This window comes from Puma concolor, chromosome B1, assembly GCF_028749965.1.
Source record: "Puma concolor isolate L17-30 chromosome B1, mPumCon1.1.hap2, whole genome shotgun sequence".
NCBI lineage: Eukaryota > Metazoa > Chordata > Mammalia > Carnivora > Felidae > Puma > Puma concolor.
In genome coordinates, this window is record NC_141670.1 from 72,718,274 (window position 1) to 72,731,580 (window position 13,307).

Here is a 13,307-nt window from a genome sequence, read left to right on the forward strand (position 1 = left end):
TTGCATTCTAAGACATGAGGTTTCAAGAATTCAAAACAAAAAGAAACAAAAACAAAACACCACTAGATCCTTAAGGAATGTGTCATGTAGGGATTGGGGTGTGGACAGGATAAAAACACACAAATTCAATTAAAAGGTGATCTCATGTGACAAGTGATGGGGACCCAGAAAATCTGCATCTAAATCTCACATGGTACATTGGTAAATACTTCGTCAAAAAAAAAAAAAAAAAAAAAAAAAGAGTTGAGTCTTTTAGAATAAGTAAGAAATAATAAGGCACACAAAACAAGGTATTCCAAGGAGTAGAAAAATACGTTCAAAAGACAAAGACAGAAACAAAAAAAAGAGTTTGGTGTCCAGTTACAGCAAAGGCAATATGGCTATCACACAGAATTCAAGTAAGAGAATAATCAAACACTGAACAGCAGAGTTAGACAGAAAAGTAAGGCTGTCAGAATACCTGCTTGAAATTATGAACACTGCATGTTTTTACACCACTTACAATGGCTTTTAACACGTGGCATGCAGCAAATTCTTAATACTCATACAATGACCAATGATTATTTACTGAGGACAGTTAATGTAAAGAAACATAGCCAAGTACCATTTCACTGTGTGTAAAATAGACTAAGACAACATACAACTACCCATTTCCACTATGTACTGAAACAGATCCAATGTTAAGATAAAAATAACTCAACCAATATTACTCTGGTTTGATTTGTGTAGAGAACCAAGGCCACAACATGCTGGTGAGGGAGATGTTCTAACTGCCCCCAGTTTGGACAGGAAACAAAAGTGTGAAGAAACAACTCTTTTCAGGACCTTCTTTACTGTTTTTAACCTTACGCTTCCTGTTTGAGCACCATATTGCCACCCAATGTACCCTACTTGTATCTGCCTTTCTTATTTATGTCATGCATGCTACGCCTTTCAGTTTTCTTTTTCTCTTATATTTAAAAGTCTACATCAATGAAACCATGCTCTTGACTGACGGTAGAAGGCAACATAATAAATGTGACTTTTGGTATTGGGCAAACAAGTTTATACTCCTCTTCTGAGTAACAAAGTTATTCTAGGGTTCCTAGAAATAAAATCCAAAGGACTACATCGATCCAAAGGAGTTGTCCCTAGTATCGGACAAGTGGAAGAAAAACTTTTGTGGTAGATGGTCTTATGATACCCCTTATATACATACCTCTTACACAACCTTCTTGCCCTTGGCCAAGCCGTCAGGTGAGTTGCATGTGGTAACCCAGTCTAAGTCAAGATAAATTCTTATAGCTTCCAAGGATGGGGAAGAAAGAGAGGGGGAAAGATAGCAAATTCTACTAGGTATAATTTAGTATCTAACCCAAGGAACAGATTCTAGCAAGAAATATCACAACTTTTCTATATACTATTGCTGATATACATGTTTTTAAGCATAAGACAACACAACATGAGCTTAAGAATTACTTGTAAATCAGTCACTACAAAAAAAAAAAAAAAAAAAAAAACCAGAAATAGATGCATGGCATATTAAATTATTATTTGGGGTAGAAGTGGAGAAAGAGGAATGTTACTTACAATTAGTGACTGAATATTTTAAAACATTTAAAAAATGGAATTTTACCCAAAGAATCTTCACTGAGAAAAGTGCCTTTGCTAATCACATTTACAAATGAATGTTAATCTGGTGTAAGAATATCTTGTTTTAAATACTACATATCAAGTACTGACAATGTTAATGTGTTTACCCAAATCTCTTCCATGCTACAGTTGTAATCGCCCATTGTGCTATATCAATTAAACTCTAGGTTCACAAATACACAACTTAAATGTTTATATTATGTCAGTGGAACATTGAAATCCCTTGTCCTGTGTGTTAACAATATAAACCAAAGAACATTTGACTACTTATAATAGTAAGTATCTGAAGCTGCAAAATGATTGAAAATTGAGCACAATTAGCAGCTAATAATTTCAGTTCCTACAAACAAAATTAGACTAGTAAAATAACAAAACTTCTCTAATAAAACACACGGCATTAAAGTCACAGGGTTTCCCGACCTCACAGATGGAAACACCTGATGCAAGGTAAGGAGCCAAATAATCCCTCGTTAAAGCTAGAAATGCATATCAAGCTTTGAATAGTTTGAATTGATTTATGAAGGTCTAATTAAAAGTCAGGAATATGCCGTATCCTGTCCCCAGACTCAAAAAACAAAATGGTTCTACATTACCTAATAAAGCGAAAACTCTGCCTGACATCCTGGCCTTTTGTAATCTAACCTCTCTTTACCTTAAATCTTTTTATAAATAAGTCCCCGCATAGCCTCATCACTCCAAGCAGGCCCCTCTCACATCACACATTTTTACTGAGTGCTTATGATCCATGGGACACTTCTATTAGGTGTCTGTGAACAGAATGAGAACTGAACAGCAATGGCGCCTCTGGCCACCGAACAGGAAGGAGTGTAATGGTGAAAACAGACAATTCGGCAAGCAATTACAGGACAATACAATCATATGACGGGCAAGTGCAAGGCCTTGAAGGAAAACATAACAAAACACTCCACGGAGACTCAGAAGGTCAGGGAAAGTTTCTGAGAAAGTAGAGCCTAGTTTGAGGTTTGAAGGATGAGTAGGTATGGGCCTCTCGATAACTGAGCAGAGGGAAAAGGGATCTAGAAGCGGAGGTTGGAGTAGAAGGATTTTCCACAGAGGAATACTGCCAAGTTGTGCTTGAGAAGTCTCGGTGTGCCCTTTCCCCCTTCACACCCCTGTTCCACGTGGACTCGCACGCACACCTGCACCCCGCACTCCGCCCACTTACCTGCTTCCGGCACCGCGCCTCTCTTTTCCTCTGCCCAGAACACTTCTTCCCACGCTTCTCTATATTTAAGTCCTACGGGTCCTGCAAAGTCCTACACGGGTCCTCTTTTAAAATCTCAGCTAAGAGCCAGATCCTCTCTAGAAAGCCTTCAATGTTTCCATCCTGCAAAGCGCTTTCTCTTTCAAGTTCTTCAGAACTTATTAAAAAGGCACCACAAATATGAAGCTCATCGTTAAGTGCTGACGTTTGTAATTCTGAGACTGTTTCTGGGTTCTGTTATCTCTACGCGCAGACTTTAAATTCCCTCAAGTCGGGGGCTGTGTCATAAACTGTGCTTGTATGTCCCACAGTGACAACCATAATCCATAATAAACTTTATTGTGAGAAGTACAAAAAAGGGACTGAGCCTCTGAGAAGAGTATCGTAATACATAAAATAAGCCGAAGCTTCCAAAAATTACAAATTCAAAAAAAAAAAGTTCTTTCAATTCTTTATTATTACCAGATCAAGTGGAGATGATGGCATTTGCATTAGGTGTATGAGGAGTTCAAAGACTGGGGGGGGATGTGAGAAAATTCAAATGATGGCACAGGACTGGTCCAGCAGAATTACTCTACTTTCATTTCATCCCCATTCCTCAAGAAAATAATTTTCATACTGGCAAAAGTAAGACTAAAATCAAAATAACAAATTTAAGGTTCAAGATAGGAATGATGGTAAATATTCTAAATGAGTTTAAATCCATTCATTTGAAGAAACTGCATTACAACGTACCAAAAGCATTTGCGGATGAAAGAAGGGGAGAGTTAAAATCATCTTTAAAAATATTACAATGAAGAAAAGTGTTGATAGAGAACAAAGAATCCAGTCATTGTCTCAATTTTCAAAATAGAGAAGGTGAATTCCACCAACTGCAGCCTAGAGAGCTTGACATTTCATTCCAGGCACGATTCCCAAGAGATTCTTAAATCTACGGTAAGGTATGGCAACTCAAAATGTGAGGTGTTGTTACCTACAAACTAGTGAAGTGTCGCAAGGAGCATATCATTCTAAATTGATCTAGTGTTATTTCCTTTTGTTCTTTTTTTTTTAATGTTTATTTATTTTTGAGACAGAGAGAGAAGAGCATGAATGGGGGAGGGTCAGAGAGAGAGGGAGACACAGAATCTGAAGCAGGCTCCAGGCTCCGAGCTGTCAGCACAGAGCCTGATGCGGGGCTTGAACTCACGGACCGTGAGATCATGACCTGAGCCAAAGTCGGAGGCTTGACCGACTGAGCCACCCAGGCGCCCCTTCCTTTTGTTCTTAAGAAGGGTACTTGGGATCTATTCTGCAGAAAGTGGAAATGCATTTTAGAAAGAAGTTTGACCAAGTCTATCACCTGTCACTCCTGGGCCACACGAAGGAATGCAAACTCCAAAGAAAGAGTTACTTGACGATGTAACTGGTTGGACATCCATGTAAAGAGGACTACTAACTCACGGACTCATGTAAAGAAGAGGAAGGTATCTAGGATGGTGACAGATGTCCTTCCAGTTAGCATTTTTAACAGTTGCTTGGATGAAGACATTAACTGTATCATAATCAAATCTGTTACAGCCTCTGAATTGGGAAGAATGGCTGATCTTCATCAAGGAATCAGAATCCAAAAATACCTTGACCTTCTGGAACAACAGGCTAACTAAAGGTAAAAATTAAATTTAATTGCAGCATCTTTAAAAGTCCCAACTTAAGTGGCCAAATGTATAACTGAGTAGAAGTGTATCTTCAGAAGAGTATGGATAAAAGGATGTATAATTAAACAGTACAGTGTGGATGTAAAAAAAAGTGGGGGAAAAACAGATTCGATTTTTAGGATGATTTACTATATGGTATCCAGAGGAGATAATCAGATATATCCAATGATATCTGTCCACTCATCCATGTTCAGCTCGGGGCACCACATTTTAAGAAAAACACGAATGCACCCAAAAGAGAAATTCCCTGATGATAAGACCTACAAACCGTGTCAATTAAGGATGAGTTGAATGAACCAGATATTACCATAGAGACACAGGAGTTGTCATATATAAAAGCATTTTGTATAAGTGCTCTAAGACGTAAAAATCAGGATATGAATATTGCAGTGTTAAATAGTTTCATGCAATATAAGAAAAGGATTCTTGGGGCACCTGGGTGGCTCAGTCAGTTAAGTGTCTGACTTCGGCTCAGGTCATGATCTTACGGTTCACGAGTTCGAGCCCCGCATTGGGCTCTGTGCTGACAGCTCAGAGCCTGGAGCCTGCTTCAGAGTCTGTGTCTCCCTCTCTCTCTGCCCCTCCCCTGTTCATGCCCTGTCTCTCTCTCTTCTTCTCTCTCTCTCTCAAAAATAAATAGAAACATTAAAAAATTAAAAATAAAACAAAATAAAATAGTTCTTATGCTTAGGATGGGTCAAATAAAGAAATGCTTCCTAAGTTCCAGATAATTCCTGACAAATAGTTTGCCTAGACTGATCTTAACATTCTCTGTGAATCCGGACATAAGGTCATCCACTAAGAATGAAAAAAATCAGGATAATGTGGGTGGGCTGGAAAACCTGGAAACATCGAGAACAAGCACGATGGAGAATTTGATACAGAATTATCCAAGAGAGGATAAAAGAACTTCCTAGCACTGTTAATCATCCCTTAAGCTGAAGTCAGAGTGAACTAGATTCTGGCAGGTACAGTGGCCAGAGATCTGAAGTCTGCAGCAGAGTTGACATTGCTGTCCAAGATGAGTGTGGAACGTAAAGAGAGGAAAACATGAGCAAATTGGGCGTGGCCAATGAACAATAACGGGAGAGAAGGATGTTGGGTAGTTGTGCGTGAGTGGAAGGATCGGAAGGATAAGAGGCTGTGGAAGAAAGGACATGAAATTCTTAGCTTTCTGTTCAGCTGGGGCAATCCTGAGCGATGAGAAGACCCAGATGGGTAAATACCAGCAGACTCCAGGAGAGTAGCAGAAGTAGAACAGGCCAAGGTGCTGTGAAAGCCAGATGCGTAGATGGCGAATGAGTTTCCGAACAATGACAGCTGATGAAAACCCTTCATTATTTTAGATTCCTGAGGAAAGGAGAATGTTCAGGATATCAAAAAGCACCGGTAATGGGGCGAGGGTAACATGAGTGAAGGATGTAAATTTAAAAAGATAGAGGGTAGAGGCACCTGGGTGGCTCACACGGTTAAGTGTCTGACACTTGGTTTCGGCTCAGGTCATGATCTCACAGCCTGTGGGTTTGAGCCCCGTGTCGGGCTCTGGGCTGACAGCACAGAGCTTGCTTGGGATTGATTCTCTGTCTCCCTCTGTCTCTGCCCCTCCCCTGCTTTCTGTCTCTCTCTCTCAAAAATAAATAAACTTAAAAAAAAAAAAAAGATAAAGGGTAACTGGATGATGATAAAAGAAATAACAGTTTACAAGCAGTTCTGAACAGACTGCACGCCATGAGAGAAAAGCACAGCGGTGTCTCTGGATGATGAAGACCATAATATTCCACAGAAGGTCAGTGGAAAACAAATATATATATTTTTTAAATTATATTCTTTTTTTTTTTTTTTTAATTTTTTTTTTCAACGTTTATTTATTTTTGGGACAGAGAGAGACAGAGCATGAACGGGGGAGGGGCAGAGAGAGAGGGAGACACAGAATCGGAAACAGGCTCCAGGCTCTGAGCCATCAGCCCAGAGCCTGACGCGGGGCTCGAACTCACGGACCGCGAGATCGTGACCTGGCTGAAGTCGGACGCTTAACCGACTGCGCCACCCAGGCGCCCCTAAATTATATTCTTAAACAAAATAACTTATAGCATCAAGACATAAAAAAACCTTAATTCAATCATTACAAAGACAACATAATTAATCTTATTAGACACCTACTATGTACCAGGCACTGTGGATCCAACGGTTGAATATCCTGAAAGAGATGGGAGTCTGGTAGGCAATACAGACATCTTAACAGGAATTTTTAATGCAGTGTGGTGCAGACAAAGGAGATATATATGCAGACAGGTCAGACCTGGAAAAAATTTCAGGATTAAGAAGTTTTTCTTCGCCCAACTTCCTTTCCCCAGGGTGCTCCCTCTCAAAGCCATCGTCTTCTGTTGGCTTCTTGCTAATTCCTACTACAGTGAGTAGGAGGAGGTGGTCTGTGAGTTAATTAATTTGAGCTGCCTTTGATTTTCTGAAAGGGAGAGTACATTTTATAAAAAAGTATGAATTGCCAGAAAGCATTTCAGGTCGTTGACATGAGTAACTACAAGCAGTTAAAATCACATTTTTGTAGCAAGGGGGAATCATGACCAGAGACCCTCAGATTTTAAAAGATAATCATTCTCTTCTACTGTAGGCTGAGGAAGGAGCTGGCCTATCTTTACTCCTTGCAAAGAACTATTCATACTCAATAACCCTCATGGCTATAGGAAGATAAAATCTGTTGGCCTGAACCCAGGAAAGAGAAAAAAAATATGAAATAGGTCAGAAGCTTCCAAACTGTTTGAAAGAAATAAAATAAGCAAATATGATTCAGGATAGCCAAAAACTTATCCCAATCCCAAATAAGTCAACTAGCCTATGAACAACTAAATTTGTTCATAGAAAGCCCTAAAAGTTGCCCAAAGTTCTTATTGTATCAGGTCAAGATAGAGATACTCAAAACAAACTTATTGGATAAACACCTAATAAATACTTATTGAATACAACTAGATGTTCTAGAGACTAAAAACTATTGCAATTATTAATATTTTACAAAGAAAATATCTTTCTGCAAATGTGCAGAAAAATAATAAGTAGTGATGTTTAAGAACAGTTGCTTGGATGAATATTTATAATCAAATGGTGTAAAAATTAGTGCCATAAAAGTTATATATGCTAGCAAATGAAAGAGAAAAGCTAAGCAACTTCCTGGCAAATCTGATATATAGAAAATATTCTGAATAACTAATTTCCTCCAAAATACTTTCGGATCAATAACATGCTTTTGGGTTTATTCAAATACTGCTTTAGCTTTCCACTTCTCTTTACCTGGAAAACTTCATTAAGGCTAATTTGAATTTTTTTCTATTTTTGAAAAAATACTAACTACAGACATTTTGGGTATCTATATTGTTTTAAACTAACTTGTAAAAAAAATCAGTATTATCCCCTCTATAGTCTTATGAATTGTTAGCAAATGTAATGTGTAAGTGTAAATATAAGATTTAATTTCCCTGACATGGTTTCTGACAAAATTCAAGGTTATCTAATCTTAATTTGTTAAAAAAAATGATATTAACTAAAGATTTTAGGCTTTTTTGTTTGAAAAATGTCTGCAACAAAACAGCTAACATTTAGGCACAAAAATATCTTATTGACATATTCATAATCATATGATAATGGTTTAATTTTATCACTTCTTTAGCTTTTAGTGCAACATTAATTAAAACAGTTTTTCAAAATGACACCTTAGAACAAAATTGTTTCATAAACCATAGTTATAAGAGATATAAGGACTAAGGCTTTGAAGTTTACCACATTTCTTTCTCCTTTGGTGTTGCCAGATAGAAGTCAAATACCTTTACAGTTTCTTTCACACTCTCTAAATGACAGAAGACTACCTTAGATATATTATACCTGGAAGGGCCTTTAAGAGATTATTTATATTCATATACTTTGAAACACCACACCATGTATAAGTACTTTATCTTTTTGTTGGGTTCCAAATAGAGAAAAATATAATTTTTATTTTCTATGTCATACACTAGAAAGAGATCTCCCAGTACAAGAAGAAACAGAATGTACCTATCTATTCATCACAAATTTCTACTAAACAAACTTCACCAACCTAAGTTGCCTGATACATTTAAAAACATGCAAGTGTTATATGAAATGTTTAAATATTACAACGCTAATTATTCTAGAATTTTCCTAGTTTATGTCTGCAGTCTTTATGCAGAAAGCCTATTGTTGTGACAAGAAGTAAAGCTTATATATTTTAACTTTGTAGTTCTTATTTTTCTGTTGAGTCAGAGATCCCTCTGGACTACCACCTAAAAATAGAGCGACTCAAATGTTTAAATACAGTATCAGGGGCTGCATGACCCTTTGAAGCAGATACACAGACTTGAGTTGGTTAATAACTAAACAGAACACAGACCATCTCACAAAAAAAGTAATAGAGTTTATATGGCTTTTTGACAAATTAAAGTTTGCTTGGAAATTTTAGATTTTCATACTGTTGTGATATTTTTGTTGCTCTTGATTTTTACCACTCTTCATAACATAGCACCTGAAATGACCCCTCTTGAAAAGAAAACATAGCCATTTTCGGAAAAGCAACAGATTACTTCTGCACTATGAACCAAGATATGAAAATCTCCACCATTAAGTGCTTCAACGTTTATGTATCTGTCACCAGAGGGTTAATGACGTTCCCACCAAGACTAGTTCAAGTAAGTAGGTAGACCTTTAATGATATCACCAATGGAGGGCTGAGCCTGAAAAAAATCACTACTGATACAAAACAAAAGCTCAAAAAAACCCATATGTATATAGATATCTAGAGAGAGAGAGAGAGCTCCTCTTCTATTTAAAACTCAGACGGATTTTCAATATATTGTAAACCAAGGTGCCTTTGACCAGTTACCATTAAGTGAGAGGTTCACTGTGGTTTACTTCAGAAGACACAAACTGTTTTATCAAGTGCAAAATGAAGGAAGAACCATATGAAATAAGCGAGCAAAAGAAAGACGCACGAAATCCATAGCCTGAATCACATGATCACGATGCACTGCAGCCCCTCGCACGACCGACCGCCACAGCGAAGCTGCTCAGCTCACCACTACAGGCTGCAGCCACAGACCCGACGCGCAGAGGCTGCTGTGATCCCCTGCTTACCATTACCCCGAAGCGCGGCGGTCACAATGAAAACAGAAATTAGACTGCCAAATTAGACCGCGAGCGCGCGCGCGCGCGGGCACACACACACACACACACACACGCACACGCACACGCACACACTTACTCTTCGGTCGAGCCCCGAGCAGCCCGGCTGGAAGTTTGCTGGATGCTTTGTCTAAGCAATTCAGCAATCGTTCGCGGTTTGCTCTCCAGAAGGGCGATTGGCTCGCCCACGCAGCAGCCGGCGGGGTGAAGTTGCGGTAAAGCCGGGGCGCGGCCTCGAGCCCCGGCCGGCTCTGAGGTCCCCGCCGCCCTTTGCTCTGCCGCAGCTGAACCTCGCGTGCGCCGGAGGCCCGGGCGCCCCGGCCGTGGGAGAGCAGCGGCCCCAGCGCGCCCCGCGCGTTCTCACGCCCCGGCCGTGCGAGCCCGGCCGCTGGCGCTGCGCGGCCCGGCGCCTACCCCCTCAGTCCTCTTCCCTCTGGCCCCGCAGCTCCCCCGGGCCCTGAGCCGGGCCCCCGGGCGCCATCTCCTCTGCTCCCTCGCTCCTCCCCAGCGTGGGAACCGCGCCCCGGCCCCCGGGGGCTGAGCAGCTGGGAGCGCATGGAAGTCTCCCCAGGGAGGAGAAGGGGGACGAACCCAGCCCTGGAGCCCCGGCAGATGGCCTGCCCCTCTGGGGAGCCCCGACCCGCGTGGGCATGCAACGACCACTTACTCGCTGGCTTCCCAGACCTCGCGGCTGCGTTTCGGGATCTCCGGCAGCTCCAGGGCGCGCCTCGCAAATCCCCACTGCCAACGCAGAAAGAGAGTGGGCGTCAGGAACCAGAGAGGGTGAGCGGGAGAGGGGACCCTACAGCGGCACCTGTCAGTCCGTGCTCGAGTGCACCTACCGCACAGGCGACCGCGGTACTCACGCTCGGGCTCACTCCTGTCTACCTGCTCAACAGGCTGGGCGGGACGCGACGTGCCTTGCAAACCGTATTCCCCGCGCTGCTCCCAAACACTCAATCGGTTCTGGCCGTGGTCCCTCCCTGTCTCCGTATCTCTCTGCTGACCCCGAAGGATCCCTTATAATCCCTTTCCCTACTGCATTGAAGTTCTTTTCAGAATCCCTCCCCTTCTCTGCACCGAAAGACTGAAAAAGAAAGTAGAGACTAAAACGCACCATGGTGAGGTCACTCAGGGTCTGGGTCCTGCCGAGGCTCGTGACGCTCCCCGCCCCCTCTCCCCCGACCCAGCCTGCTGCAGGTATGGGTCGCCTAGGGCGGCTCCCCAGCTGTTCTCGGCTTTTTGCCTGGGATCGAGAGCAGCGAAACTGTCGGAAAGCTTCGAAAAAACCTGCTTTGGAAAATCAGCTCAGTGTTGGAGTCCCACCCACTACGCCCAGACTAGGGCTGGGGACCTGAGTCCTGGCCTCTCCAGCCGTCACATCGCCATCCCAGCACTTACTGTGTGGAGACTGAGACGAAGGGACAGGGACAAAGAAAGAGAAACAAAACAAAAACAAAAGGAGGGAACTCAAGGAAAATCTGCTTCCCCCTCCGTCCCCCAAATCTTCTCCACCATGCATTGCTCCGGAAAATCTGTCGTTTTCAGTAGTTAAAACATCCAACATTTCTGCTGAGAAGTTAATATCCGCACAGATGGTTTTCCTGTCCTGGTTTACAGGTTTAAAAACAATCTACGCCTTTGCAAATGCAACCTTATGGTTGCACAGTATATACCATCTTCCCAATAGAGTTCTGATACAGCTTGGTTCAGTGCATTTAGTTCTGCTGGGTGTGTGTGTATCCCAGCACAGAAAAATAAATTCTGATACTGATTTTGAGTCAATTTTCTGACTTAAAAATGTCATTATGCTATTTCGTTGTGAATTCATAATTAATCATGATTACCGTGTGATCCTTCTTCAAATTCAGTAACTCTGAAACATTGTTCTTGGTTATCTACAATTCTTAAATCTCTCCCAAACCCCACCACATAATCAATCTGGTCTCATGTTAGATTCACCACATTTGCAAAATTTTCTCCCAGCCTTGTCGACTATGCTCTCCTCATGGCAGACATTAGAATAAGCAAAGAAGGGGAAAAAAAGATATTTAATTTTTTTTAAAAAGGCATTTAAATAAACTTTGCCTTAGTATCAGGCAAAAAGTTCAGAGCTATAAATCTGAATTTTTTTGGTTCTACCATATCTGAAACCTTCTCTTCCTCTATAACCAACCCATGAAAATGTCTTAAGTCAGTAGGGCTTTTGTCTTCAGTGCTCTTAGAATTTAAGACCTAGAATAAAAAATAAAAATAAATACCTGGTAATGCATTGTTCACTAAAACTGAAGTAGGTGACTATGTTAGCATTGTGTGATTGTCTCAAGCGATCTCAAGGAGAAATCAAGAACAGGAAGAACAGGAAAACCAGTTAGGTAGAGGCAGGCAAACAATATTTTTAAACAACCAGATATGATAGATACATAATGTATTGAGATGACTAAGGATCTTCATTGTGTCTATGTAGAAAGCACAAAACCGTAATTTTTACAACTATATTACATTTATAACTACATTATATTTTACAACTGTATATACATATTTTTACAACTGAATTATACCTTATGATGTACAGGTATCTGGAGAACTACTTGTGAGCACATGTACCCCTTTCCCTTTTGTAGATATAATTCTCTGTAGCTAACAAGCTTTGAAGTAATTCTTCGGAGCAATCTGAAATACTATGTCCCAGGCTATAGTCCTCAGTAAGACAACCTACTGTGGGGTTGGCTTTCTTTCAGTGGACACCATCATTAGAAGAGGGCCCTTACTATAATTGTTAAAAAATAAATTTGATGATGTGGAAGCTCAGAGGAGAAACAGCTATCTTCTGACAGAAGAAATACTTCTTAACAGAGCAGCATTAGAGTTAGGCCTTAAAAGTTTGGTTTCTTTAAGAAAAGATGAAATACAGGAAATTTTTGTTCATTTTGTTTTGTTTTTGGGCCAAGGGAAACTTGTGAAGAAGGGCATGGAGGTGGGAAGGCATCAAGACCGATATTCAAGAAACAGAGAGTGATGCCATTAGGTAGAAATGCCAAGCAAATGGGAAAAAAAAAAAAAAAGTATAGGAAGATAAAGTGGAAACATCAGTTGGGGCCAAATGATCTCATTGGCCTGTCTTCTTCTAGTTGCTGCACGGAAGACTTGTATAAAAACAGTATTTGTGTTTTTGTGTTCCTTTACTGGCATTACTCTTGTCAATATTCCTTTCATCCTGGAACACGACTTGCTTAACCCATTCATCTCTGCCTTTACCGTCCTAGTATCCCATAGCACACCAGAATCCATAGTACGTTTAACTTCAGTCCTCTCTGCAGGGGGCAACCAGTTTTACCAAGGGTAGACTCTCAGGTTGTATTCTCCTTCTCCCATCTTTTACGACTTCCAGGCAATGGGGTGTGTGGGAAAAGCAACCAATCTAGGGTGCCGGGTGATTGTGAAAAACATGTTCTAATCTGAATGTTTGATATGCCCTGACAAAAGGTTAAGAGTTCCCTGCTGTTATGGAAGGAATCTTTGTAGCTAAGTGCCTAGCAATGTATACGGTT

General features: G+C 40.9%; 1 protein-coding gene across 11 annotated transcripts in view; it reads right to left on the reverse strand.

Annotated features, from left to right (window-relative positions):
- Positions 1-11,255, reverse strand: part of GUCY1A1 (guanylate cyclase 1 soluble subunit alpha 1) — a 63,368-nt gene extending 52,113 nt beyond the window's left edge. For 2 of the 11 annotated variants that reach the window (XM_025921910.2, XM_025921905.2), the window contains exons 1-2: positions 10,874-11,013; positions 10,424-10,497 (exon numbers count right to left, since the gene is read on the reverse strand). The gene's annotated coding sequence lies outside the window, so the exon portion shown is untranslated. Of the gene's footprint in view, positions 1-6,714; positions 7,208-9,708; positions 9,728-9,835; positions 10,123-10,423; positions 10,498-10,598; positions 10,813-10,873; positions 11,014-11,157 lie in introns of those variants that run through there. The other 9 variants (XM_025921911.2, XM_086704016.1, XM_086704015.1 and 6 more) reach the window with 8 other exon arrangements.
- Between the last annotated feature and the right edge of the window lie 2,052 nt (positions 11,256-13,307).